The sequence below is a fragment of the Panthera leo genome, chromosome F2 (assembly GCF_018350215.1).
Source record: "Panthera leo isolate Ple1 chromosome F2, P.leo_Ple1_pat1.1, whole genome shotgun sequence".
NCBI lineage: Eukaryota > Metazoa > Chordata > Mammalia > Carnivora > Felidae > Panthera > Panthera leo.
The window spans coordinates 40733150-40760849 of NC_056695.1; the positions used below are offsets into that span (position 1 = coordinate 40733150).

General features: G+C 43.3%; 2 long non-coding RNA genes across 2 annotated transcripts; one reads left to right on the plus strand and one right to left on the minus strand.

The window, feature by feature from the left end:
• Positions 1-10835: 10835 nt before the first annotated feature.
• Positions 10836-18834, minus strand: LOC122210793. Its single transcript, XR_006198245.1, has 3 exons — positions 18610-18834; positions 17680-17913; positions 10836-13226 (listed from the first exon to the last, which is right to left on the minus strand). It is a non-coding gene; the product is annotated as an uncharacterized LOC122210793 (long non-coding RNA).
• A 5778-nt stretch (positions 18835-24612) lies between these two features.
• On the plus strand, positions 24613-27292 carry LOC122211138. Its single transcript, XR_006198516.1, has 3 exons — positions 24613-24899; positions 25276-25376; positions 26815-27292. It is a non-coding gene; the product is annotated as an uncharacterized LOC122211138 (long non-coding RNA).
• Positions 27293-27700: the final 408 nt, after the last annotated feature.

The window sequence follows — 27700 nt, forward strand, 5'->3', positions numbered from 1 at the left end:
CCATTTTCTCAATGTTTTCTTTCTGTGACTCCAATTAGGTTTGTGTGGGGCATCTCCTTTTGTCCTTCATGTCTTTTAATGTTTTTGTATTTGTCATCCCTTCATCTTTCTGGACTGACTTAGGATGATTTCCTCAGATCAGTCTCCTAGTTCACTAATTCTCTTTTTGTCAGCGACTTATCTATTTTTCACATGCCCATTCAGTTTTTAAAAATATATGTATTCCACAGTTTTAAATTTTTGAAAAAAGTTTTGTTTTTAAATATAGAATCATAATAAATTGCAAAAATAGTACAGAGAGTTCATGTATACCCACTTTTGGCTTGCCCCAATGGTGACCTAATTACAGTGCATTATTGAAGCCAAAAAATTGATTTGTACAATATTTTCAACTACACTACGATTATAGAAGTCTTTGTCTTTATTCTATGACTTTTATCACCAGTGTAGATTCATATAACCAGTGCCGCAATTAACATGCAGAACTCTTCCATCAACACAATAGAACACTCTCCCGCTGCCTTTTTACCGTCACGCTGCTTACACCTTGTCTTAACTCTGGATAACCACTGATCTGTTCTCCCTCTCTATACTTTTGTCATTTTGAGAGTTTTCTCCAATTTGTAACCCTTTGAGATTGGCTTTTTTTCATTCAGTGTAATGCCTTTAAGATCCATCCAAATTGTGTGTCTCAATTGCTTATTTAGAGAGTTCTTCATGTATTACAGATACAAGTCCCTTATTAGATATGTGATATGTACATATTTTCACCCCCAATAAGTTTTAGCTTTTATTGCCATATTTTTCATTTCTAAAAGTTCTGTTTGGCTTCAGTTTTCAAGGTCTGCCTGATCTTTTTTCAGTGACACTTGTACTTTTTCCATGTAAGACCTTCTTTTATAAATTTAATCCTTTAAATTCTTTTTAAAAATCATTTCTGTTCAAGAATTACAGTATTTACAGTTCTAATTCTACCTTCTGTACTATACACATAACTTTTGGTGACTCTTTTTCATAGTATTGTTTCCTCATATGTTTTACAGTTTTAGATTATGAACTTGCCTTCACTGGCATTTAATCTCTGGGAATCCCTACAGAGACATTGCTAACGGGATGTTCTTCTAGAAAGATTTTGCATTTGCTTTTGTAAGTCACTCCAAAAGCACCACAGCTAAGCACTACTTTTTATGCTATTATCTGAACTTAGAGTTTCCTACATCTTGCCCATGACATGAATTTGAACATCAGATAGTGACGTGGCTATAAGTCCTCAGAGATATCTATCTATCTTTCCATTTTAAAAATCCCTATTTGTAAATCCTTCATCTTGGCATCCTGTTGTGGCTTCAGTTCCAACTTCCTGTCTCTAGGGCTTACGGCTTTATCTCCTGTTCCTACACAGGGATTCGTATCCAAACCCCTTCCCGGCAGCCGCTAAACTTTCAGGTCTCCTGTTGACCTCACTGAGTTTCATTTCCCTCGTTACTTTTGATTTCTCAAAATCTGGTGATTTCTCTTACTTTTTTGTGAGCTCACTTCTTCACTAGAAATGGATTTCACTTAAAAATAGCATATTTAAAAATATTTATTATATTTTATCCAGGGTTTCTCATGTGTAACAGTGGAAGAGTTTTCCAACTATCTGGAGGAGTATTTTCCCCATTAGCTGCTCATAACAAATTTTACAAAACCATCTACTGGCTCTTTTAGTAAAACAATGCTAGTATTTACGATGGAGACATGCCTCTGCGTGACCTTGGAAATAAACATTGCTTGAGAGTGCAATTATGAGGTTCTAGCTCTCAACATAAATGTCACATCTGCAGAGAAGACTTCCTTAATCAACTCCCAGCTCAAATCACATCTACTTCTTGCTGTCGTTCAGCTTCTTCAAAGCACTCACACTATCTAATTTTTTTTTGGTTCTTAAGATATATTTATTATAAATCTATTCCGGCTGGAATATAAGTTCATGAGGTTGACCATCAGGTCAGTACACAGGGATAGAAAATAAGCTTATGCATGTAAGCAGTCACCAAGATATTGGTGATGTGGACACACGGAGTGTGGCATAGGTGGCCAGGGACACACAAATGGAATGTAATTTCAAGGAAGAAAATGGAAATTTAGTAAAATAGTATCCCATTTGAAAGGAGAATAAACATAAAACAAAAAACAAAAAACAAGAGAATGATTGCCTTCATAGGCTCTAGAAAAAATGTGTGAGAGAGAGAATTTGGCAGTGTTTCTCCAGCTCTGGTCAAGGTTGAGGAGATCTAGTCTGGGGCATAGAAGAGTTATTTCCCGCACTTCCTGTGGCCCGCATGAAAATGCAATTGGGAGCATCTCTTTGATCTGATTTCACAGACCAATAGCAAGCGACCATCTGATTAAAAGCGTCCAGGTGTCATGCCGGTGTTCTGCATGGCAGACGTGGGCATTTTGACCTCTGAGAAGGATTACTCTCCTTGTAACTAATGAGCAGGCATTTTAGTTTATCCATAAGTTTCCTGTGAGGTCTGCAAGCAGATCAGTCCCAATCAGCCCAGTGCAACATCAAGTTCAATGTCAGTCAAGCTGAAGATCAGGGCAACAAACCAGCCTCCAAGACCTGTTCTTCCCCAGAGCTCATACCTGGGCTGGCAACATCAGATGGCCCAAGGAGCTTTTAAAAATATTGATTCCTAGTCACCACCCCAGACTTTCTTGATTCAGAATGGGTATGAGGTAGGGAGAAGGAGAAAAGAATCTGTGTTTTCAACAAGCTCTTCTGATTCTTATGCAGCAGACTTGGGAAACACTGCCCTAGATCATTTTCTTTTTCATCCCTTTTTAACTAGAATATACATCTTTTTTTTTTTTTTCATCCCTGCCCCAGAATAATGACTCTGATTGCAGAGGACTTAATTGAGTTTAACGCAATCTCCAGTACTGTAGTCTTAATCATCCCACAGGTAATTGCAATTCGAAATAAGATCTTCTCGGTGCAAACAAATCTCTGGAGCATTAGGGTCTCCTCGTTCTTTGGAGCAAGGAGGAAGATCAAGTTCAGCTCTAGTGCTCTTTCACCCACCCTTCTGCAACCCTCTCCTATGTCTGGTGTTTCCTGCTCACCCAAGCCACAAAAATGTGTGTTCCAAGGTGCTGTCTACAGCTGTGGGTCACCGGCTGTCTCCGTGCATCTGTGCATGATTTCAGTGGCCCTTGAGGATTCCCTAGGAGACAGATACAGTGTTTCACTCAGGATCCTGTGCCTCTTCTGGTTGCTCTTTCTGCAGGAAGCACCCACTTCTCCCCGTGGGCCTTAGAGTGCTATGATTCAGGATTCCTGTTATTTGAGTGGGGGTCAGGGGAGAAGGGATTTTAATATCTTAACTTTTGCTAACTATTATTCAAGTAGGAAAAGAGAAGGAATTAACGGGATGGAGGGACTGAACAAGAAATCAAATACGGCTTTCATGCAAGAAACAGTTAATACGTTTCTTAGAACGGCTGCTTTGGAGAACACTTTTCTCCACATTAACTTCCTTCCTGGAATTCACCTACTGATAGGCTTTAATTCTATCTTGAAATAAGCAAAGTGGAAAGACAATGAGAAGCATAGGTTATGGACAACCCAGAGGACCCGAGTGTTTGCCATAAAATCTCTTACCCCAAGATCAGGGTTAGGATTAGAAAGTATAATTCTCAGCATTAAATTTCATTATCATTTAAATGTGAGGTTTGTAGCAACCGCTCCCTGGGCTACAAAGAATCAATTCCATTCTTCAGTTTTATTCAACAGGTATTCGTTGGCTGTCTAATTTGTGCAAAGTAGTTTTGATGATAAAGCCTGCAGATTTCACAAGAGCTAGGACTATCTTGAGAGTGTTATCTATACACTGTGACAGTGAAGTCTAGGAACTTGCATGACAGCTCATATCAGCTCAAGTCACATGTACTTGATGACCAAGTTGATGTGTCTGGCATTCTGCAGGGCTTCACAATGGCATTCCCTGGGCTTGTGATGGGTCACCACTAAGTACTTTCTCTTAGTGCCTCTGATAAAAGTTATAGAAGGCCACAGTGCAGTAAATTGTGAAAGGACTGTATGATTCCTTCACAGAGAAGCTTGCACTGCCATTGAAAGAGGAGTCATGTTCATTCGACAGGCTTTCACCTGCCAGGTATTTGCAGCTGAGCACTTTCATGTATAGAAGGGCCATCTTGCATGAAGTTAGCAACAGATTTTTCAAATATTCTCTGTTGAACTGGCACCTTTCTTTTTTTAATTTTTTAAATGTTTATTCTTATTTTTGAGAGAGAGACAGAGAGAGACAGAGAGAGAGACAGACAGACAGAGCACAAGTGGGGCAGGGACAGAGAGAGAGGGAGACACAGAATCCGAAGCAGGCTCCAGGCTCTGAGCTGTCAGCACAGAGCCCGATGTGGGGCTCGAACTCACAAACCGCAAGATCATGACCTGGGCCGAGGTCAGACACTCAACCGACTGAGCCATCTACAAGCCCCATGAACTGGCACCTTTCAAGGTATACCAAATATCTTCCCTTAAATATATTCTGATATGGCACCAATTATATTCTTTTTTTTTTTAAGTTTATTTATTTATTTATTTTGAGAGAGAGGGAGAAAGAGAGAGAGAGAGAGAGAGAGAGAGAGAATCCCAAGCAGGCTCTGCACCAGCAGCACAGAGCCCCACATGGACCTGGAACTCATGAACCATGAGATCATGACCTGAGCTGAAGCCAAGAGTCAGAAGTTTAACCAACTGAGCCACTCAGGCAGTGGCACCACTGGCATCAAGTGTTTTCTATTTTCAGAAAAAAATTCAGCATTTAAACATCCCATTAGAGAGAGTGGGGGGGGGGGGGTAGTTGGAAGTGAAGAGTCGAAGCTACTATTTCTGTTTTCCTCTTAGTTCTAAAAGCATCATGAGCAAATGCATAATGATCCATCACTCGGCACTGCATTGGACATATTACAAATATGCATATCTATGTATCTGTTGACACAAATTGAACACAATTTCAGAATCTCTAAAGGCAAGAAAGAGATTTTATTCAAGCCCAAGTTAGGACAGCCACCCGGGATATACAGTCTTCACGAAGAAGAGAGTGCTCCTGTAAACGAACATCTGGTCATATGCAGCTTTTACATAATTTATATAAAAGTTACAAAGAACATAGAACATTTGACAAAGACATTTCAGAAAGTTGCAGACCTTATCTTAAATTTGGAGTATATGCAAGGCTGTATGACTTTAATCTCCTGGGAACCAGGGAAGTTTCTTACTTTTTCTTACCTTTTGTGTTCAGACTGCTCCTTTTGGTAATTCCTTTTGGTAATTTTCTTCAACGAAGCAGATGTACAATGTGTGCTCAGGGAAGAAACAGAGCCCACACTTTGAGATTTTGCCAAGGCATTTTGACCTTGGTAAATGTTAGAGTATAGCTTCCCCGGGAGCTCAGGAGCAGGGGCCAGGAACATAAAAAGTTAAAAATGTCCTTTATCAGTTCTATATCTATTCAGAAAAAGCCTCTGAACTCTAACATATCTCAACCTGGCTGATATATGAAAGAAGAGGACCTACAAAGATTTTACAAATGAAAAGGACTACGTGGCAATATATGTAAAGGCGATATTCAAAAGTGTTGCACCCATGTGACCAGGAGACCTGTCAGACCAATCACATACTGGTGGATGCAGCTTTAGCTGTAATCCTGGATTATATGGGCTCCAGATGGAGAAATGTGTGGAGATCAAGTTGGGAAGGTGAAATGTTCTGGGTGCATCAAAGTAGACTCTTGGAAAGAACAGGCCTCGAATTGGGTGGTGCATAATGAGAATATGTCTTGGCAAAGTGTTGAACAGAGGCTGTTTCATGAAGAAGTGAGTGCAAGGGAAGATGAGGGGGTGGGTGACCAGGGTGTTAAACAAGGTATTACTGGAATATAAAGAACTGGAGAAAACTGTATTCATTGGATCTCCTCTCAGGGAAAGAACTATGTATGTTTGGAAGAAATATTATGATAAGCTTCTTGGGGTAGGGAGGAGAGATTGTACGCATGTTTATGTTCAAGTAACGATGTAATGATTATCTTCATGTTCTGTTAAACTTCCTATTTAGCTGCAGGGCCTTTATTTTGCTAATTGGGCATGGCCCTCTTTGTTCTTCATACCCATCCAACCCCATTCCAGAGCTCAGCCACCCTAAATAAATGTTGAACAAACATCTAGAGGATATTGGTGTGAATATGAGAACCTGTCCGGAATGCCACGGCCAAGGTCAGGGAGCTCTGCCCAAAGTCAGGGAGCTCAGATGGTATGTGGGCAAGCAGGAGGGTTGTCTGTGGAAAAGAGAACTAAACACAATGAAGAGAGAGAGACGTGGGCATCATGGCTTGCTAGAGAGAGCACAATACTTGCAATCAAAATACCTGGGCTCCAGTCGAGCTCTGTCACTAACTACCCATATAATCGTAAGCAGTTGGTTGACTTTTTATTCATCTTAATGTCATTGGGGATTAGAATACTGCTACAGGGCCTGGAGACACATAAATATTTATTGACTATATGAGCAAATGAATGACAGCTTCAACTTCCAGTTTCTTCAACTGCAAGATAGAAATAAATAAATAAAACTTCTTACATTAGGGTCCTTTCTTTCTTCCTTAGACTGAAGGAGAGAATGCATATATAAATGCTTTGGAAACCATAAAGGACCCTCTAAACTCCAATGATTTTATAGTCAGACTAGTTATAATGGTAGGTCAAGAGGTATAAAATCTGCCTATTATTAATGTTGAATTAATGTTGTATCTAAGTTGATAGGGATTCTAGAGTTCTGGATCCCCTGCTTTGAAATAAGAGGACACATGCCCTGCATCCCCAAAGTTGGGGATCACTGAATCAGTGTCCTGGAGAGTTCTACAGTTCAGGCTACCTCCTGTCTTTCTCCTTTACTCCTCACTTCCTCCTTTACTTTCTCCTTTGCTCCTTACTTCCTACACTTCATTTCTGACACTTCTGGTCACCAAATGGGTGGGATTTTTTTTCCCACACCAAGCAATTCTCCAGGACAGTAACGGGATGTCCTACAATTTAACTCAATTGTGACCCTACATACCTGGAGATACTGTCCGGTCCTGCAGCTTAAGGGCTCAGTCCCCCAAGATTGCCTCCACCCCAGTTCAGATGCCAACCTCAAGTCCAGATTGTCACCTGTGCTTCTGACTGATTGGCTACAAATTAGAGGTTCCCATGACCCCCCCCTCCTTGGGTTCAATCAATTCGCTGGAGCAGCTCACAGAACTCAGAGAAACACTTATGTTTGCTAGTTGATTAAGGGATATGATAAAGGATACAGATGAACAGCCAGATGGAGAGATACATACAGCAATGTCTGGGGGAGTCCTGAGCACAAAAGCTTCTGTCCCTGTAGAGTTGGGTGTGCCACTCTTCCAGTATGTGGTTCACCAACCTGGAAGCTCTCCAAACTCCAGATTATTTGAATGTTTATGGAGGTTTCATGGCATAGGCATGATCAATCATTATCTCCATTTTCAGCTCCTCTTCCCTCTCAAGACAATGTGGAGCTGAACATTCCAGACTTCTAATCATGGCTTGGTCTTTCTGGTGACCAGCCTCCATTCAGGAGGCCAGGCAGAGTCACCTCAGAACAAAAGAAGCCCTATATCAGGAACCAAAGGCAGAGACCAAATATCAGAACAAGAGATGCTCCTAGTGTTTTTATCACTGAGGATATTACAAGGGCTCAGGAGCTCTGTGCCAGTAACTGGGGACAGAGACCAATATATACATATTTTCTATTATCTCACACTCTGAAACCATGACCAATATTTTGCTAATTTGTGGCAAAATGGGGGAAAATAAGGATGCTGTAATCTATTTTTAATAAAGCTATTTACATGAAAATGTGAGGAACATCTTTTTTTTCTGAAATTATCTTCTTCCTTATTTTGGTATCAAATAGTCCTTTAAAAATGAGATTAAGGCAGTAGTAAATATTTATGTGGACTGTCCTTATCTAGCAAATCATAAGATGGCAATTCTATGTCACTGCCTCAATATCTCATTCATTTTACTCCCTGAAATTTTGTTCATGCATAAGAACCTTAAGTTCAGCGACTACTCCCCCAAGAGGGTTCTGGAAGGACACACAGGAATTTGGGGTTCTTGCATCAGTGCCATTTTCCGGTCCTTCAACCCACTAAAATTTAGCAGTTATAGATTTAAAAATTCTATAGGTAAAAATAAACCAGGAGAAGCTTTTTTGGAATGTTGTTCTAATGAAACAGTGAGATACAAAAAAAACCCTTGTTTTTGGAGTCTTTGTTGAGGCTTTTAACAAAATAAATGACTAAAAATTTACACTTAAGCCAAATGGAAGCAGTAGCTGAAATATGAATAGATAAAATTATTTATGACCATTTCAGCATTGGCTTAATTGCCAGGGAAATGAGATGCCTGTTTTAACTTGACTGTTTTGGCATTTTCCACCTCTCTGCTTTTTTCCAAGATAACCTTTTAAAGACTGGTGTTGACCAGATTGGTGTAGGTTTTGACCAGATTGGGATCAAATTACATTTTGACTTTGATATCTGAGTCAATCCACAAATCAAGATTGAAGCATAAAAGAGGCCATTAAGAATTTGCAGATGGAGTTACCTTTTATTGTTCGTAACAGTTTTCAATTAAATTTAGTACATGGAGAGAAGTTCTAGAAGTGTTTGTTTGCATCGTCCTCAAACACTTGTCCTCAAATTGTCCTCAAATCATTTTTAGAGCATTCTGTTATTTCCAACTCTTACGCCTCCTAATTCTCCTTTATGGTAGTTTGTCTTTTCATGTGGTTTGCAATCCTTGATTATGAACTCATCCCTAGAAAGGTTGTGTGTTTTGTTTTCCTCTCCTGAGAGACCCTATGACCTGGGGGTTGTGAATCATCTCTGTAGAGCAATTTGACATTTGCACCTTCTAAAGCCCTAGGGTTTTCAGTGTTCTATACCACTTCTTCATTTCATTTCTCAGTTTGGGATTCTGGTGCCACACACGTAGTATAGATGGGTTATGATGTGCATGTGCATGCTGACCTCAATTTTCAATTTTCCTTAATTGACTTTTACCACTTTGAAACTCCAGATAACAAGCTCAAAGCTTTCTTAGGACGCCTTGTGAATTTCCACTCATTATTTTTTTAATGTTTATTTATTATTGAGAGAGAGAGAGAGAGAGCGAGCAGGGGAGGGGCAGAGAGAGAGGGAGACACAGAATCCGAAGCGGGCTCCAGGCTCCGAGCTGTCAGCACAGAGTCTGACATGGGGCTTGAACAACCCATGAACCATGAGATCATGATCTGAGCCAAAGTCAGACGCTTAGCCCCTTCACTTGTTATTTTTATATAATCTTTTGTCACGATTGAGCTAGCATTTATTGAGTGCTTACTCTGTGCTAGAGCTTCTGCAGACACTATTCTACAAGGACCTCTCTACTCTCTCCACTGGGCAAATATCAGTAAGTTCCATCCATTTCTTGTGTTTCTCCTTATCAGTACCTGAAGGGCATATTTACTTTAGGCAATTATAAGCATAACAAAAGGATTTCCTGAGAATGGCTGAACCTGCATTTTGGAATTATATATGTACCCTAATAGTCTTCTTGTATGGTATATAATATCACTCTAATATCCACTTATTTCCCACCAGGATTTAGGGGAAACCAGGAGTCACTGGAACCAGATGTCATACTATTTGAGTTCAGGTCGTCCTTTTTGTTGTAGTTGTTCCTAGTCTATCTGGGACCCTATTTCCATGACCCGTGCTGTTTCATCTAGATTCACTTCGGACTGATCATTTTAGCATTGGAGTGTATGTATGTAATTTGCAGAGAGTTTTTAGTTTTTCTCACAGCAACTGCTCAAAATTCAGTACTAAAGTATATCATATGACTTACCATTTTCCCAAACTTACCGTTCCTCTCCTCAAGGAATTCCTCTGACCAGAATTTCTCTGTCTGGAACCCCACTTTAACCCTTCTGTCTGAAAAACTCCTATGTGCCTTTCTCCAGACCCAGTTCAAACGCCTCCTCAATTGTGATGCCCACCCTTAGCCTCCCAGCTAATCCATTCTTCCTCTGTGCTCCCAAATCACCTTCTGCATAATCATGAATAATTATTTGTACATATGTTTATTTCTCCCATCAAATATGAGCCCCCTTGAAACGAGGGGGAGTGTTTATTATTATTATTATTATTTTTGTCTTTAGCAAACAAGAGTTCCTGGCACATAACAGGTGATGAAGAAATGATTGGGAAGTCAATGAATAAAGGTTAAAGGCTTTTTGTTTATTTATTTAATATAATTTATTGGCAAATTGGTTAACATAAACGGTGTAAAGTGTGCTCTTGGTTTTTGGGGTAAATTCCCATGGTTCATCGCTTACATACAACACCCAGTGCTCATCCCAACAAGTGCCCTCCTCACTGCCCATCACCCATTTCCCCTCTTGCTACCTCCCCCCATCCACCCTCCGTTTGTTCTCTGTATTTAAAAGTCTCTTATGGTTTGAAAGGCTTTTTATTTAATCAACTGTATTTTTATCCTTGGGTAATTTCCATCTTTTTTTTTTTTTTTTTTTTTTTGAGAGAGAGAGAGAGCACGTGTGCAAGTGAAGGAGAGGGGCAGAGGAGAGAGAAAGAGAATCTTAAGCAGGATCCACACTCAGCTCAGAGCCCGACTCCGGGCTCAATCCCATGACCCTGGGATCATGACCTAAGCCTCAGTCGCTCAACGAACTGAGCCACCCAAGTGCCCCTCCATCTTTTTTTTGCTGTTATGCAAATACGTGTAATGTAGGAAATACCAAGGACGTGTCTGTTCTACCATGTCACTGCTAATGACTTTTGCAAAATGTTTATGAATGCCTTCTACAAAACCACCTTCTAAAACTGTGGTGGAGAAAGTTTTATACAACTTATCCATCTGGATGAAGGTCCCAGTGTGGCTGTTTTATAATCTCATGTTCATGACCTGTGGGTAAACTCCTAAGAACTTACGTGATCCCAGCCAAAGCCAGGAGCAGCCACATTAGAACCTCTGGGTTATACGCATCATCCCTGGAAACACTGGACTCTGGCTGCACTTCCAGTTGTAAATACCTAATCACGTCAAAAATGTGTAAAGTTCCAAGACCAAGGCACTGCACACAACTCTTTCCAGTACGTGGGTCACAGCTGCAAAGCTGTCAAAATAGCAGAACAGTGGCCTGGAACTCTGCCCTCCAGAGGTCCAGGGCATGTGGGCAGACTCACAGAAACAGATGGCTAGACATGGAAGAAAGGCTAGATTTTGATTTTTTGCTTTATGAATTCAGCAAATTGGGCACAGCAGCAATAGTCAGATTCTATCTGGTTCACTCCCAGCGAACCAGACTCTTGTGGATCTGCAAGGCTTCACGTGGCTCCATTTCTTTTCCAAGATGATCTCACCTTGCAAATGGGCTTTCATCCTGATCAGGTAAAGAGAAAAGCTGGTGGCTTGGCAGGATAATTCTTGCCTGTAAGAATATGAATCAGGGCTCCACATTTTCCGGACATTTATCTTTGTTTTGGATCATTTGAGGCTGAATCCACACCTTGGCCACTCATCCCTCCACTGTTCTATCTTTCCTTGATAAGAAGAGAGTAAGAAGTAGACGGGCTATGACTTATGTTGTTAGCACGAAGGGCCTTTTTACATTGTTTTTTCTCTTTTTACAGTTTATCTTACATTCCCAGTCATCCAGCAGAATTGTAAACTGGTAGTTTGAAGGGGCTGGTACAGCTCTTCTCTCAGATAGTCCTTATGCCTCTGACAGAATGCTTCCTGGCCATGGGACTGACCATCGAGAAAGACAATACAGCCTGTGGGATGTGGCTGGTTTGGGAGGTTTTTGAGTCTTGACGCTGTGATTTGGTGTTATGTGTTCTTGTCCTCTCTCAACCTAAGTTATTGAATTTGCGAATGGGGCTAATAAAGCATTCAATTCAGGTTGACAGTAGGCTAGGAGAGCACTGCCACCGTGTCAGCAAGGACAAGGTGTAGCTGCCACACTGCCAAGACCCAGCACCCCCTAAAGTGACTCAGCTGAGAAGGCAGTCCCGGAAGGGCAGCCTAAATTGTGCCCAAAAGGCACAGAGGTGACCCAGGCTGATGTTCCATCAAGCTGTTGGAGCAGCGGGTAGGGGGACCCCTCCCTCAGGGGCTACTCGGGAAACAGGAGGAAGTAATGTGCAGGTGCTGAGATGATGGCTCCCATTTCGGACCTGACATTCAGGATTTCTGTGACTATCAGCAAGTTATTTCATGTTTTTAAGCTTCATTTTCTTCATCTGCAAATTGAAACAATAAAACCTATTTGGAGAGTTGCTGAGAAGCTTAAAGTAATGGAGTGAATGCATGACAAGAGTTTAGCAATGGGCTTAATATGTAGCAAGTGCCTAAAAATGGTAGCTCAAAGCAAACAAGTAGCTGGAAGACAGCAGAGTTTGGGGAGATGGATCCATTCCTGGTAGAATCCCTGCCCATAAGAGGACAGATGAGAGGGACAGGCTCTCTCTTTGCGATGGGTACTAGTGAGAGCCAACAAGCCCAGCCTAGCCATTGGGGCACGGGCTCAGGCTCTGTTCTCAAGGTGGCCATGCTGTTGGACGGAATTAGGATGTGGATATCAGGCTTCATCCGGAAATTCTCAGACACCTGTCTCTTGTACTATGTGACAGGATGCCTGAGGCTTTGAAAGGGAGAGTATTATGCTGTTTGGCCTGTCGGAGTCTCCATGATGCATCCCCACCACCCACCCCTCCAGTTCTCAGGGTGAGTTTCCTGTTCAAGTGTTTAGGTGGGGACTGAATGCGACTTTCGAGAATTGACTTAGAGCTTGGGGGAACCAGGAGGCAGCTGACACTTCCCCTAGTCGCTCACAACTTGTGTTGACTGAAAAATACTGCCATATAAGTCTCTCCATGACCTGACTTCTCCCCATGTTTTTAGCCAGGCTCTTCTTCACAATTTAAGCTTTGATGATATCCCCATTTATACCATGCTGATTTATGCCTCCACTTCCCAAACCTTCAGCCTGCAATGCTTTTCCTGCATTTCTTCATCTGGACAGCTTTCAACATTCCTCAAGGCTCAGCTGAGTAATCACTTCCTCCAGGATGCCTTCCCTGAGTCCATGGGATAAAAATAGCACCCAATTAATTAGCACTTAACTGAGTACCAGACAAATGGAATAAGCATTCTATACTTTGCATCATGTAATACTTCAACAACTCTGAGGAAACAGATCCCTCAAAAAGTTGAGTGGCCTGCTCATGGTCTACCTTAGCAGCTAAGATACGTTGGAGCCTGGATTTTAAGTCATATGTGCTAAACCCAAAACTGATGGTTTCTAATGACTATGATAGGTTGCCTCCCTGCACGTACCTTCCTCAAAAATGGAATGGAAGTCATTCACCTCTCGGTTAACTCCTCCTAACAGAAGGAAATTCCCCCAGGACAAAAATTCTCTGGATCTAGCTCTTCATCTCATACCTGACATGCAGTGTTCATTCAGTAAAGGCTAAAGGCCATGTGAAATAAATCAAAGGGTACAAAATTTATTTTTTAAATGGTGGTGGAGAGAGAGACATGGGTTTGGAGGAGCTCCTCGTCTAACAGGAAATGATCAACACGCAAGGTAATTCAATAGGAAAAAAGAAAATTGCTAAGACAAATTGGTGCTCAAAAGCTAGATTAGTGCATGGAAAAAAGCAAACCTTAACCCTTACCTCAAACTATATGCAAAAATTAATCCAACAGCGATCACAGATATCTCTGAACATAAAAGCTGAAAATATAAGGCTTCTAGAAGGAAACCTGAAAGAATATCTTTGCACTATGTGGTAGGCAAAGATTTCTCAAGACAAAAAAAAAAAAAAAAAAAAGCACTAAATTATAAAAGAAATTATATTGGACTTAAGAAAAAATAATCATGGGGTGTCTGGGTGGCTCAGTTGGTTAAGCATCTGACTCTTGGTTTCAGCTCAGGTCATGATTTCACAGTTTCGTGAGTTTGAGCCCCACATAGGGCTGACAGCAGGGAACTCCCTGGGATTCTCTCTCTCCCTCTCTCTCTCTGCCCCTCCCTCATTCACACATGCTCTCTCCCTCTCACTCTCTCCCTCAAAATAAATAAATAAACTTTTAAAAATTAAAAAATAAAAATAAGTAAATAATTCCTATAATTGAGTAAGGAAAATATAAAGATAAACAACCCAATAAAAAAATAGGCAAAAGACTTGACCAGGCACTTCACAGAGGAAGATTTGGAAAAGACTAATAAGTACAGGAAATACGATCAAGTTCATTAAATTAATTCAGACTAAAATCACAATGATTTCACATCCATGAGAATGGCTAAAAGGAAAAAACAAAACTGCTAATACTAAATGTTGACAAGAATGTGGAGCAAAGAACTAGACTCATACATACATTGCTGGCACAGCCATTTTGGAAAATTATTTGTCAATTTCTTATAAATTTAGATACTTGCATTATGATCCAGAAATTCCACTCTTGGGCATTTACCCCAGACAAATGAAAACAAAACTCTATAAAACTACTTGTTTCTGGAAGCTTATTTGTTATAGCCCCAAACTGAAAACAGTTCAAATGTCCATCAGTAAGAGAATAGATAAACAAATTGTGGTGCATCCATTCAATGGAATACTACTCAGCAATAGAAAAGAAAGGACTGCTGTCACATATAACATGGATGAGTCTCAGAAACATTATTTTGACTGAAAGCAGCCAATCACAAAAGAGTACATTCTACATGATGCTATGTATATGAAATTCTGATATAAGCAACACAAATCTATGATAATAAAAATTAGAGTAAGGGTTGCTATTGGTGTCAGGTTTGGGCTGAGAAAGGGTATGAGAAAACTTTCTGGAGTGATGGGAATGTTCTAGATCTCGATCAGGCTGACTACACAGGTATATTGATTTGTCAAAACTCAGCACTGCAGTCTTAAAAATCTATTTTTACAAACAGTTTTAGTTCAAAGGAAGAAATAGAACGACTGTGCTTTGTTCAGATCACACTTGAAATACTATGTTCAGTTTTGAACACATCTTAAAAACAATAAATCAAACTATGGGTTGCCAGGATGCAATGAGAAAGGTAAGGAATGGGGGAAGTGCAGGCCGGAGAGAAGACAAAGAGGGAGTGTTGTCCTATTTAATCATCGGGAGGAGAGTTGTGTGGTCGAATGCCTACATTTATTCACCGGGTCTCTAAAGGGCATAACCAGAACCAGGGGGTAAAAATTACAAAGAGGAAACGTTTTCGAGACACCAGGAAATGAGGCCGCAAAGCAAAGCAAAGCTTGGACAGTCATCAGAAGGTCACTGACAGAGCCTGGACAAAAGGTGGAGCAGCCTGGACCGCATGTGCTGTAGGGGTGGAGAAGACTGGAAGGGAGAGTGGATGTGAGAAAAAGCAGGAAGTAGACTGGGACATATGACACATGTGTTGTGTGTGTGTGTGTGTGTGTGTGAGAGAGAGATATACAAGGGAGAGCAGTGAATAGAAAATGACTCTCCCGTGTTTCCAAAGAAGACACCATTGATATTGGTATGTGTCATAGAATCTTATGAATCAGGAAATTGTGTTTAAAACATTAGACCTTAAAATTGTGCTATTGTGTCTGACTAAGCAATCAAAATGGATTTTAAAGAAAACGCGACCGAGTCACAGAGCTATTGGAGACAGGAACCAGAAGCCAAACCACCCACCTGCCTAACCTTTAAAGGCACCAAGATAAGCTGTTGTCCTTCAACCCCATCCTATCACCCCATTTCAATTTCCTGTGCTTACCCCATCTGAAAGTTTTCTTATTTATTTATTCTAAACTTTATATTGTATGTCTCAGTCCACTGGAATATAAACCTCTGAAGAGCAAGGATGTTGTGGTCTTAGTCACGGCTAGTGCCCCGGCTCCTAGAGTCCTGTGGGTCACAAGAAGGTGCTCCATCCAGAACTGAAGGTTGAGTGAAGTTCAAGCCAGAGCTGATTTGGGGATGGCTTACTCGTTGGTGATTGTGAATGGGGACCGCAGAAACACATGCCAGAATACTTCAGCCATTCGCAGAAGCTGTAGTGAGCATTTCAGATGTGTGTTTCTTTCAGTCCGACACTCATAATACCCCGATGGCACTTATGCCTTGTGCCAAGGCGAGTCCTCTTAGGCTCACATCTGCTCCAGCTGCTGTTTGCCCAGACAGGTTCCAGACACGGTTCCCTGCAGACGGCTGCAGCAAGCGCACTTCTCTTTCCTGCCTGGGGCTTCGCTGATTCCAGCGTGTGACACACCCTCAGGAACCTTCTGGGCATCTCATGCATGGGCAACTCAATAATGCGAGCACTACAGGAACACCCTTGATCAAAACGGGGTGGGGGAGTCAATGGACAAGCGCCTCCCCCTTTTGTAATCAGGACCAGTAGTTCTGAGACGATGCTTTGCATGAGGGTCCTCAGAAAGTGCAGCAGGTGAGATCAAGCAGCAGTCACCTACAGCGGGAGCCAGCTTGATAATGCACCCTTATGTTGGCACTCCTTCTGTCCTTGTTCCTCGGTCCACATTGCCCTTCTTCACTCCTCCCTGGGACCAAATAAACTAACTGCACCCATGCATTTGTCTCAGGCTCTGCTCTCTGGGACACCCAGGCAAAGACAACAACCTAATTTTCCTTATCTTGACTCTGAAAGTGCTTTCTTGTTTTAGGAAAACCACCTGGATATGTAGGTCAGAAACTTCTGGCAACAAGACGGACGCATTAAAATCCCCATATGCCCTTTAACTCTTGGGGCCCCTCGGCAGGTGCTGAGGCAAACCAGATAGCATGTGGCCCTGGTGTAAAGGCAGCATCCCCAGGGGCTTCGGCACCTGCCATCTGATGGGCAACGGCAAATCCTCCCTGAGAAGAGCAGCTGAGGGCAGAAGCCGTCCTCAGCGGTGAAGGATGAGTGCCTGGCTGGGGGGGAGGGGGCAGGGCAGCTGCTGGAAGGCAGCCGATGGGCTGGATGAGCCTATGGGGTGGAGATTTCTCACACCCCCTGCCACTCAGGGACATCTTTGGTGAGGGGAGGCCCTTTGCAGAGAGACCCAGGGGCTGGAGAAAGGACAGTGAGTAAGTAGCAAAGGGTCTTCTTCTGTGATGGGGTCTGTATCTTGTTCCCTGGCCATTTTGTTCTTCTTAATAAAAGAGGTAAAATTTTCATAACATAAAGTTAATACTGTACAGTTCAGTGGCTTTTAGTAATTCACATGTTGTGCAACCATCAACCTTTATCTGGTTCTCAAACGTTTTCATCTCCTCTGAAGGAAATCCTGTCCCCATTAAACAGTTACACCCTCTTCCCAGCCCCCAGCTACCGCTAATCTGCTTTCTGTCTCTATGGAGCTACCCATTCTGGATATTTCCTATAAAGAGAATCAAACATCGTGCAACCTTTTGTCTCTGGCTTCTTTCACTAAGCATAATGTCTTTGACGTTCATCCATGATGTAGCGTGTGTCAAACTTCACCCCTCTTTAAGGCTGTGTAGTGTACCATTATATGGATGTATACGTACATAATCACATTGTGTTTATCTGTTCACTGATTGATGGGCATCGGGGTGTTTCCGCCTTTCATCTGTTGTGGTGAGTGCTGCTGTGATCGTTCGCGTACAAGCACGTGTCTGAGCCCCTGTATTCAATTCTTTCGTGAGGATGCCTGGAAATGGAATTACTGCTCATCCATCGCCACGTGTGATTCTTTTTCCGATGCTCCCGTTTGAGCCCCCCTGACTCTCTCTGCCAATTGGCTGAAGGAGAAAACCAATCACCACTTGTAACTAAAGATCTACGGAAGGATTTAAGATACCCACCCGCATACATGGGGCTTGGTCAAAGCTAAGGAAGCTGGCGTCCAGGGAGATGGGAGGGGGCTGGCCTGAGTGTTCCCCTACGCCCCTCTTCTTTACAGTGAGGGTCTTAGCCTTACTGTGAACTCACTTGGATGGGTTAGGTGGATTTAGTTGTGGGCGAGACCTGTGTACCTATGTAAGTATGAGCCCTGGGGCCTCATTTAGGTACATATACGAAACCATTTCACAGGGACAAGCCAGCCCTTATTTTCGTTTTCCCTGTGGGAAGTCTTTCAGCCGGGTGTCTATTTATTTATATTGGTTACCATGTAAGCATTATTTGGAACAAATCTTGAAAATTAGAAAAACAGAAAAAATAGGGTTCGGTACTAACCAAGCTGAGGGTCACGCCTCCGAATTAAAACATACCACCTGTACTGGGACAATCTGGGCTGGAGTCGGAGGCTTTCCGTTTGCCACCACGTGAATGCCGCGTAGGCTGAACTTGGGACCCTCTCACTGGGGCAGTTTTAAGACATTAAGTCACTGTTGGCTTTGAGCAGTACTCGTTCTAAGAAATGGATGTTTTTTTAAACAACAAATGTCCCAGAGTTCTGTCTGGGTACTGTTTTAGTTTGGAGATTAAGCACGTACCTGCGTCTATATGTTAGTGGGGGAAGAACCGGTGGTCAAAACTGAGACAGGAAATATCCATTTAAAGCGATGAGCACAGGGACATTCAGTGCATGAAAAAGATATCTGTGGGCGGCCAGGTCTTCTTCCCTCACGCCTGACCTTTTAACTCAATTGAAGAGCTGTTACTTCGATGGCCACAAAGGTGTCCCAGTGCCCCTGGGCAAGAGAGGCGTCTCACTTCCTGGGCGGTGGCAGCTTCTGTGGACACTCACAGCGCCCCCACCCCCGCCCCCCGCCCCCACCCTCACACCCACAACCCCCCCCCCCCCCCCCCCCCCCCCCCCCCAGCCATCTGACTCACGTTTTCCACCGTGGAGGTCACTGACAATGGAGCAATTAAACAGGCAGACCTGCTGAGGTATTCAAGTTTCTGTCCATAAATCTGGTGGGAACCTTGCACGGGGCCTGCTTTAATTACATTCTTTCAGAATCCCAAGGTCAACGCGAACAACCCTTTGGGAGCTGGCTTGCTATTTTGATTTTTAACTCTCCTCTTCATCAACCTGACAACGTGTTTTAGCTGGTGATGGCTCTCCTAAGAAAGCTGAATTTGCATCTTGGGGTTTCATGCATATTTTAATAATGTATGCAGAAGGAAAACTGCAAGGAGGCATCTAGAACTTTAGCACCCAGAATTTACAAAAAAAAAAAAAAAAAAAAAAATAGCAAATGTTCCAAGGAAATGCAAGATTTATATTCTACTGTTCCAAACAAAGTTTCTCTTTCCCTCTCATCTCCACAAAATAATCGTGTTCTCATAGCACCTAATAGTTGACAAGCCTCCTTCATTCACCCAGCACCATGCAGTGGAATCCTCTCCCAAACCTTGTGATTAGAGTTAATGCCCACTTTACAGATGGAAGAACTGAGGATCAGGAGGAAGTAGAGCAGGGTCAACAACATGGACTCAGAAGTGAGCAGAGGTAGGATCAAATCCTGGCTGCACCCCTGTCAGGTTACTTGATCTCTCTTTGCTCAGTTTTCCCATCTGTAAAATGGACCCAATGAAGCCTTGGTAACTAGATTTTATGGTTGCTGAGAAGGATTAAATGAGTTTGTATATGTATTTAACTTAGCAAGGAGCATTCAAAAAGGGGTCCCTTGGCTCCCTCTGCTATGACAGGTTTTAAATCCTTTGGCTTCTCAGATTAAGTTCCTTTCTATCAGTGTTCATTAAAGTGAGGCTACAAAATAGGGGCCCCTGGGTGGCTTGGTTGAGCATCTGACTCTTGCTTTCGGCTCAGGTCATGATCCTGGGTTGTGGGATTGAGCCCTATGTCGGACTCCGTGCTGAGCATGGAACCTGCTTAGCTTAAGATTCTCTCTCTCTCTCTCTCTCATTCTCTCTCTCTCAAAAAAAAAAATTAAAATAACAACAACAACAAAAGTGAGGCTACAAAATGAAGCGCGTCTGATCACCCACAGTATACGCCATTTCATTGGAAAATCTTTATAAAATTCAGGTTTCTCTTCGCTAAAATGATACAGTAGTTCCAATCTCATAGGCATAGAGATGTCATGAAGATAAAGCGAGGTAGCAATCACAGGGCCTGGCATGTGATATTTAGCGCATTTTGTTAAATACTACTATTATTACTAATTAACATACTATTTAATGTCTATTATTATTTGTACTATTACTTAAGCCTTAAAATCTATACTAATTTTCTGACCGTTCAACCCTTATCAAGGAAAGGAAAAAAAAATCAGTCTTCACTTTTCATAAGAAGAGCTTATAAGCATAATTATTCTCCAACCATATCCATTTATTTTCCATTTTTAGACTTGACCATTGACTTACCTGTGCCATGTACGTTGAAAGCCATGTACTAAGGAGCAAAGTATCCTGGAATGGCATCAGGAGACCTATGCTATAATCTGCAATCCAGCGCTAATTTACTGTGTGACCTTGGGCAAGTCACCGGACCTTTTCTGTGCCTGTTTCTTCTTCGATTGAACAAGAGGATCAACCTAAGTCTCTTTTAGCATTAAGATGATGTTTCAAATCTCTCCCTATGTGTATTAGCTTTCCTTCGTAACTATTTTTATTATTTAAAACCACTTTGTAGTTAGCTCAGCTGAACCTTTATTTTTATGTTCCTATGAGATAATGCACAGAGTTCTGCAGGAGGTTAACAGCAGAGGCAGAATTAGGAAGCACAGACCTTGCCTTCTGTGGCCTTCTGCCTCTGGTTTAGCTCAGATATCATCCTTGCTTACCCATCTGAACCTAAAGAGCTCGCTGATCCTGAGGAAGTGCTGGAAGACGGTGGGGTGAGGTGTAACTCCATCTTCTCAGTTCTCAAGGACTCTCTTGTCACTCTTGTATCCCAATGTCTCTGTGTTACTTCATTTTCCAAAAATGGCTCACAATTTCTCTTAACCTTACACACATATGATGAAAATGAAAAGGATTGTCAAATTCTGCCTGGCCTATAACAGTATGACATTTAACATTTTCAGGGCCTTTAAAATGCTTAAATTTGGAATCTGCAAAGTGTTTTTGCCCTGTGATTGAGAGTCTGAATTTCCCTTTATTAAGTCATACCTAGATTTTCAGAAGCTTGCTGACTCTCTCATCTTTACGATATTAGCAAAGCCTGAAAAGCTTAACAAATGGCTCTTAAGATTTGAAGGAGTTAGGGTAAAAACAAAATTGTGTTTAGAGTAACAAATATGAATGTGTATTTTTATTTTTTTAAGTTTATTTATTTTGAAAGAGAGAGAGCGCACAAGTACAGGAGGGGCAGAGAGAGAGTTTCCCAAGCAGGCTCTGCACTGTCAGCACGGAGCCCGATGTGGGGCTCAAACTCACAAACCATGAAATCATGGCCTGAGCTGAAACCAAGAATCATATGCTGAACCGACTGAGCCACCCAGGTGCCCCATGAATATGTATTTTTACAAGTTCCTCCATAGGATTCTGTTTCATGGATTAATCTGAGAATCATTTCCTACTGACAACACAGAGAAATTGAAAACCTCATGCTCCAGAGCACAAAGTCAGCACAAAATGAGTGCATATATTAAAGTCTATCTCATTAAAGACAAATAAGTAAATGACGGGAAGGAGAGTGATAAGACAGTGGCTAGGAAGAGAAGAAGCCATCAGGCTAAGGCTGTGGCTTCCTCTTTGCTTTTTCTGGGACAGAAGATGTTTGAATCCGCACGACGTGAAGAGGAGGGTGGGGAGGAGAGGCAGGGAGTAAACCTGGAGAAGGAAGGAGTGTGGAGCAGTGCACAGAGCAAAGAGCTAGGGGTCAGGAAGACCCCCACCTTGGATGAGTTGGGAGAATTACTTCACCTTTCTTGCCTGTTTTGCATCAGTTGAGTGGGGGCAGTGACCCCTATTTGAGTGGGCTGGTTTCAGCATTAGACTCTAGAGGAGAACGTAGGTAGCGTGTTCATGTTGTGCCAAACCTCTAATAGGCACAGATAAGCTGGAGCTGTTGCTGTTGACGATTGATGGACAAGGGTCATCCTCAGGAGGCTGAAGGGAATGTTCAGGGCTGGCAGAGGGGCTCTCCTGGGGCAGGGGCAGGAGTGGGGGGCAGTCAGTTTCCCATCGAGAAAGGCAAGAGCAGGCCAAGGACTGGTACCAACACGAGGGAGGTAGTTGGACTTGAACAGAGCCCTCTCTGAGCCCCATTGCCCAGCTCGGCTGCTATCAGGTGACAGGTCATCGGCAGCCTGGTGCTGAAATGGAAAACCTTGTGAGCATTAGTCTCATTGTACTCTTGTCTGTTTCTTCCGTATTGCTTCTGTTCTTTAGAAAAATCCAGAATAAAAGGTAAAAACACGCATTTGAGGGTTTCGCATAGTAGTTGCAAATCCAGGTTTGTACCACTGCTGACCACAGTCTAGTGTTGTGCTAAATTCTGGTTCACTCCTGTGGCTGTTTTAGAACTTTAGCTTATTCTCAGAACATCCTGCCAGGGAGCAGTGTGTTGTTCACCACCAAAAGCACCAAAAGCCGTTGACTCCTTGGTCAATAAGGTAGACCACAGATAACATAGGGTGGCCAGGAGGGCATGGCTCAAACACTGGGGAATTTCTCAGAATGTCTTGGCTAATCAAGAGGACATGTGCCCTCTATCAAAGTGTTCCCTATTCTCTCTTGGTCTCTGAGCTCCCTACAGGCTGGGGAATGTGGTGGCCACAGAGTCTGTGAGGAGCGGATGAGCGATCTATGCCGCGTCTCTTACTTCCCGGGGCAGACGTGCAGCTCTGTGAAAATGCCCAATGTGGTGGGCATGCTCCCAGCTGCCAACAGCCCAACCTGAAGTGCAACCGTGTACACTCGGGCCCAAGAAAAGGGAGCTTCCAAGGTCACTGACAAATGACAAAGATGTCTAATGGTGATCAAGGCATTTACAGGCCCCTCTGGCTTCACCCATCACCTCTGGTAAAATGGTGTGTGCACTGACCCCTTTCAGAAGAACAACTGGGCCTGTCATATCATTCCTTTGTCCCATTTCCTCTGTGTCCTATTTTAGAAAAGAGAATTGGATTCAGCCTTGATGACCCTCATATTTTTCCTTACGATGTCTGCTCTAGAGGTATTGTCCATTGTCAATTTAAGAGTTTAGGAGACTGTATTTAGATTTTTTTTTCATTTTGAGGGAGGGGAAATAAATCTTAGCAAGAGGTAATGTGACAGTAATATAGTAACAGGGTCCAACTGATTTAATTACTCACAGAAGTTTCCCACTGGTACCAGGAAGGGATTTGTACCAAACTCAGGGTGGGATGTGAGTCACCGTGAATCATGAACCACATAACCTCATAGAATTCCTCAGATTGGAATCACATCACCTTATCAACAGGAAAGGTGTCTGCCTCAGTCTCTGTTTCTCTCTCGACAGAGATTATATCCAGCTGCCAATCATCCCAGGTGGAGAAACACAGTCAGGCTGTAGATGGTCTAAAGTGGCAAATAATTTTAAGATGTCTGTTCCCTTTGCCTTCAGATATTGAGTGCTTTTTTGGGAGGGGCTGAGACTATCCTGTCAAAGGGCATTCAGACAGAGGAAATCTCTACAGCAAATGCTCTAAAGGGAGGATTAATTTAGCATGTGTGAGAAATAGTGTCAGTGTGGCCTCAGCAGAATGGATGGGAAGAGAAGGTACAAGGTGAGGTTATAGAGGTAGGTCAGGGGGCACTCCTGCCAGGGTAGGAGAGTGATTATGGCGGCGGGGGGGAGGGGGGGATGCGAGTAAGAGCAGGGAGAAGAGTAAGGTGATGATGGCAGTTCCAAAACAAGATAAAGGGGTTTGGGTTAAGGTGGTAGGAGGGGAGATGGAGAGAGGGGGTGGATTTGGGGTAAGTTTTGAGATGCAGTTGACAGGACAGGCCATGGATTAAATGATGATGGCAGGAAGGGGTTGCAGAAAAAAAGAACAATCTAAGATAACTCCTAAAGGCATGCCTAGGAAGCAGGCCTTTTTAGGGGAAGGGAGAGCACGACTGAAGAGTCTTGTTTTGGCCATATGAATATGGAGTGACCACTAGGCATCTCTAAGTGGCGATGTCCTGTAGGAAGCTGGATATGTAAGTGTGGGATTTCTCAAGGAGGTCAAGGCTGGTGATAACTATTTGGGCATTATTGGCTTCCAGGTGGACTTAAAGCCTTAAGACTAGACAAGGAATCACCTGGAGAGAGGGGAAAGGGGAGAAGCAGGAGGATCAGATCAAGTCTGCTGAGGAGAAGCCAAGGAGGAGGAAGGAGGGGAAGGAATGTCAGGGACACTGAGAGAGAAGAACGTTTCAAGGAGGAGACAGAGACAGCTGTGTTGAGCATGGCACACGGGCCAAGGAAGATGGTCCTGGATGAGCGTCCCCTGGATTATGCTACATGAAGACCATTGGTGACCTAGACAAAGGCAGAGGCTGCCTGTAGAGAGTTTGGGGACAGAAAACTGGCTGAAGAGGAGTGACGACATAATGGGACCTAGAAGTTGACCCAGGACTGTAGAACATTATCCTATTTAACTGTCATAATCATGATGTGAAGGAGGCATTGTTTTCACCCCATTTAAAGATCCAAATATGGAGACTTGGGATCATGAGGTCACTAAGGGTTGGAGTAGCCTTTGACTCAGTTTGAGTTCTTAGCCTCTCTTCTTTTACTGCCTCGCACTCCACCCCACCCTCTAATTCCACAGCTCCCTGGAGCAAGGATTAGCTGCATAGGATCACCTAGAGGAAGAAAGAAAACAAATGAAGGGAAATTTCTCTGTGGAATGTGGTAAGCAGGGCTTACGGAGGGAGGGATGATGTCACCGCGCCAGCAGAGGTATAGGCTGTGCAATTGCTCTCGCAGTCTTGCCTCCAGCAACTCCACATCAGCCCATTTGTCATCCCCCTATCTTAAACAAACTGCCCCGCAGTCTAGAAAGAACGACAGCTACATTCCAGAGGATCCAATTTTGCCTTGTAGAGTATAGACATCCATGGCACGGGCCTTGAAATAGCCCAGCAGGGGGAATGATTGAAACTCCAGGGGCTGTGCCTTTATATATAGCCTTGAAACAGTAACGTTAAATCTTACTAATGCCACACTTCCCACCTAACCTATCCCATAAGAAAGGAAAGAAATCTGATCAGAGTGAGGTCCTCAACAGGGACAAGAAATAGGCGAGGGATCAGCACTTTATTCCAGAAGGAATCACAGCCGAAAAAACTGTTGCACAGGAGACATGAGGCTCATTCTTCTTCTGTAAAGGTGAGCTCAAAAACCCTGTCAGAGAAGTCTCATCTTCTTGGACTGTGTTTTCTTTTCTTTTCTTTTCTTTTCTTTTCTTTTCTTTTCTTTTCCTTTTCTTTTCTCTTTTCTCTTCTCTCCTCTCCTTTCCTTTCCTTTCCTTTTTATAAGTTTATTTATTTCTTTTGAGAGAAAGAGAGAGGGAGAGAGAGAGAGTGCACACAAGAGAGACAGTGAGCATGAGCAAGAGGGGAGCAGAGATGGGGGAGAGATAATCCCAAGTAAGCTCCACCTTGTCAACCCAGTCTAACCCAGGGCTCAATCTTACGACCATGAGATCATGACTTGAGCCAAAATCAAGAGTTGGACGCTTAACCAACTGAGCTACCCAGGTGTTCCTGGAGTGAGTTTTCTTAAACATAAAATGAGGAGCAAAGACTCAATATCTGGTTTTCGATATTTGTTTACCCCTAAGCACAGGCTCTGTTTCTGAAACTGAAATTTACATGGTGCTCCAGTAAATTTATGTCAGTGTGAAGGGCATGTGCCGCTCGCACCAAACCAAGGAGGGTCTTTGGTTTAAGTTCAGAGTCCAGCACCATTCCTCCTGAAATGAAGGACCATTTACAGTGAGTGTGGCTTCACATACAAGGTAAACAGCTGCAAGTGGAACAGGAAAGACAAACACTTCTGAGGATTGTAATTGTAGGGTCTCGTGTACCCCAAGTAGCAAAGCCCATGGCCAAGCTTAGAGGGGAAAGGCTGTTCTACAAAGCATAGGGTCTGCTAAGAGGAACAATAACCTCCTTTGATCTGAAGCTGTCTGGTTAACTAGTGTTCTCCTTGGCAAGGTTATTCCCCAACTCCCCTCCCCCAGAATGGCTCTTTCTAATAGGAGGCTGATCTGGAGGAGGGGTCCTAGTTCACCTCCCAGCCTCCACCTGCAAAGCTCAGAGAACCTTAGAGGGCCCATGGACAATTTGAGGGCAAATTACCAGAACCCAAGATCAGAGCCTCATCCTCCTCATTTATTTTTGTAAATTAAGTGGGACAGCAAGCCCAGAGTAAGGACTTGAAGGAGTAAAGGAAGGAGCGGTCCTCTTCTGGAGAGAAAGTGAGGTTGGGAGGGAGGTGACACCCAGGGGGTCTCTCTCTTTGCAGAGGGATGGAACTGGAAGGACCGTCTTTGGCAAAGTAAAGAACATCTGAGCTGGAGAGAGGGTCGTCTTTATCCTGTCTCTGCCCTGATACCTACCTGGCCTTTTAGTAAAGAATCCCTCCACCATGGTCTTGCCAGTTTGGTCTGGAGGAGGCCTGTAAGGCAGGCTGCACAGGGAAGGTACAGGTTTTGTACCAGTTCTCTGGGAGGGGGTCAAAAGGAGCTAGTGCTGCATGGGCACCGCTCCCTCTGCCCGCCCCATCATACGGAATCACAAGCAGACTCTCCACTCATTCGTAGGAGCAAAGAGGGAAGTACATACTTGGAGATGAAGAGGAGGGTCTTGCCACCCTGGAGTGAACTCTGGTTGAACCATGGATGGGGAAGCCTTGCACCTTGCTTGGGTGGCCAAGAGGACTCTAGAAGGCTTACCGGCAGCAACCCGGAGGCCTACGGGAGGCAGGGCTGTCAGGAGCAGAAACAGCACCGTGGCGGAGCGTGGACTTTGGAGCCCGGATGCCAGAATGCAAGTCTTGGCTCAGTCACTTAGGACTCTGACCTAAGACAATTTCCCTGGCCTCTCTAGGCTTCTTTGCTTGTTAATGAGAGAGATAAAACTACATCACGGGCGTGGGGGTTGGGATTGAATGAGTGTATCTATAAATGAGTTCAAATGTAAAGTGCTTACAAAAGCGCATGGCAGGAGTGAGCGGGCATTAAATTGTCTTTTATTGTCTTGAGGCTGCATGGCAAGTGCATTGCTAATGTGATTTTATGTCTAGAGAGGTCAAAGGTCCTCTCAAGCTGCTACGTGGTTTTCCCATGGTTCTTGCCTCCCATCTGGTCTCCTATGGGACCCCTCAAAGATCCTTTGTGAATCCTTTGTGATGATCTTAGTGTCCCTTTCGGGTGTAAGGGCCTGTGTGTGGTCAAGAATACTTCCAGAAAGTAGCTTAGTCCACACCACCTACTTTGAAGGTAAAGTGTGCCCTTTGGGTCCCTCATCAAAAAAGGCACATCCAGCACTAGGCCTAAGCCACATGGTGTTTTCCAAACTTCTCTGAGTCCCTGTTGAGTCCCCTTCTGACTTGTCCTGAAGCACCCTGGCCATCCCCATGCCTCAGTTGTCCTGAGCACCCACCTGGGCCTCCCCAGACCCTCCCAGTTTCGTTTCTGCTGGTGCTGG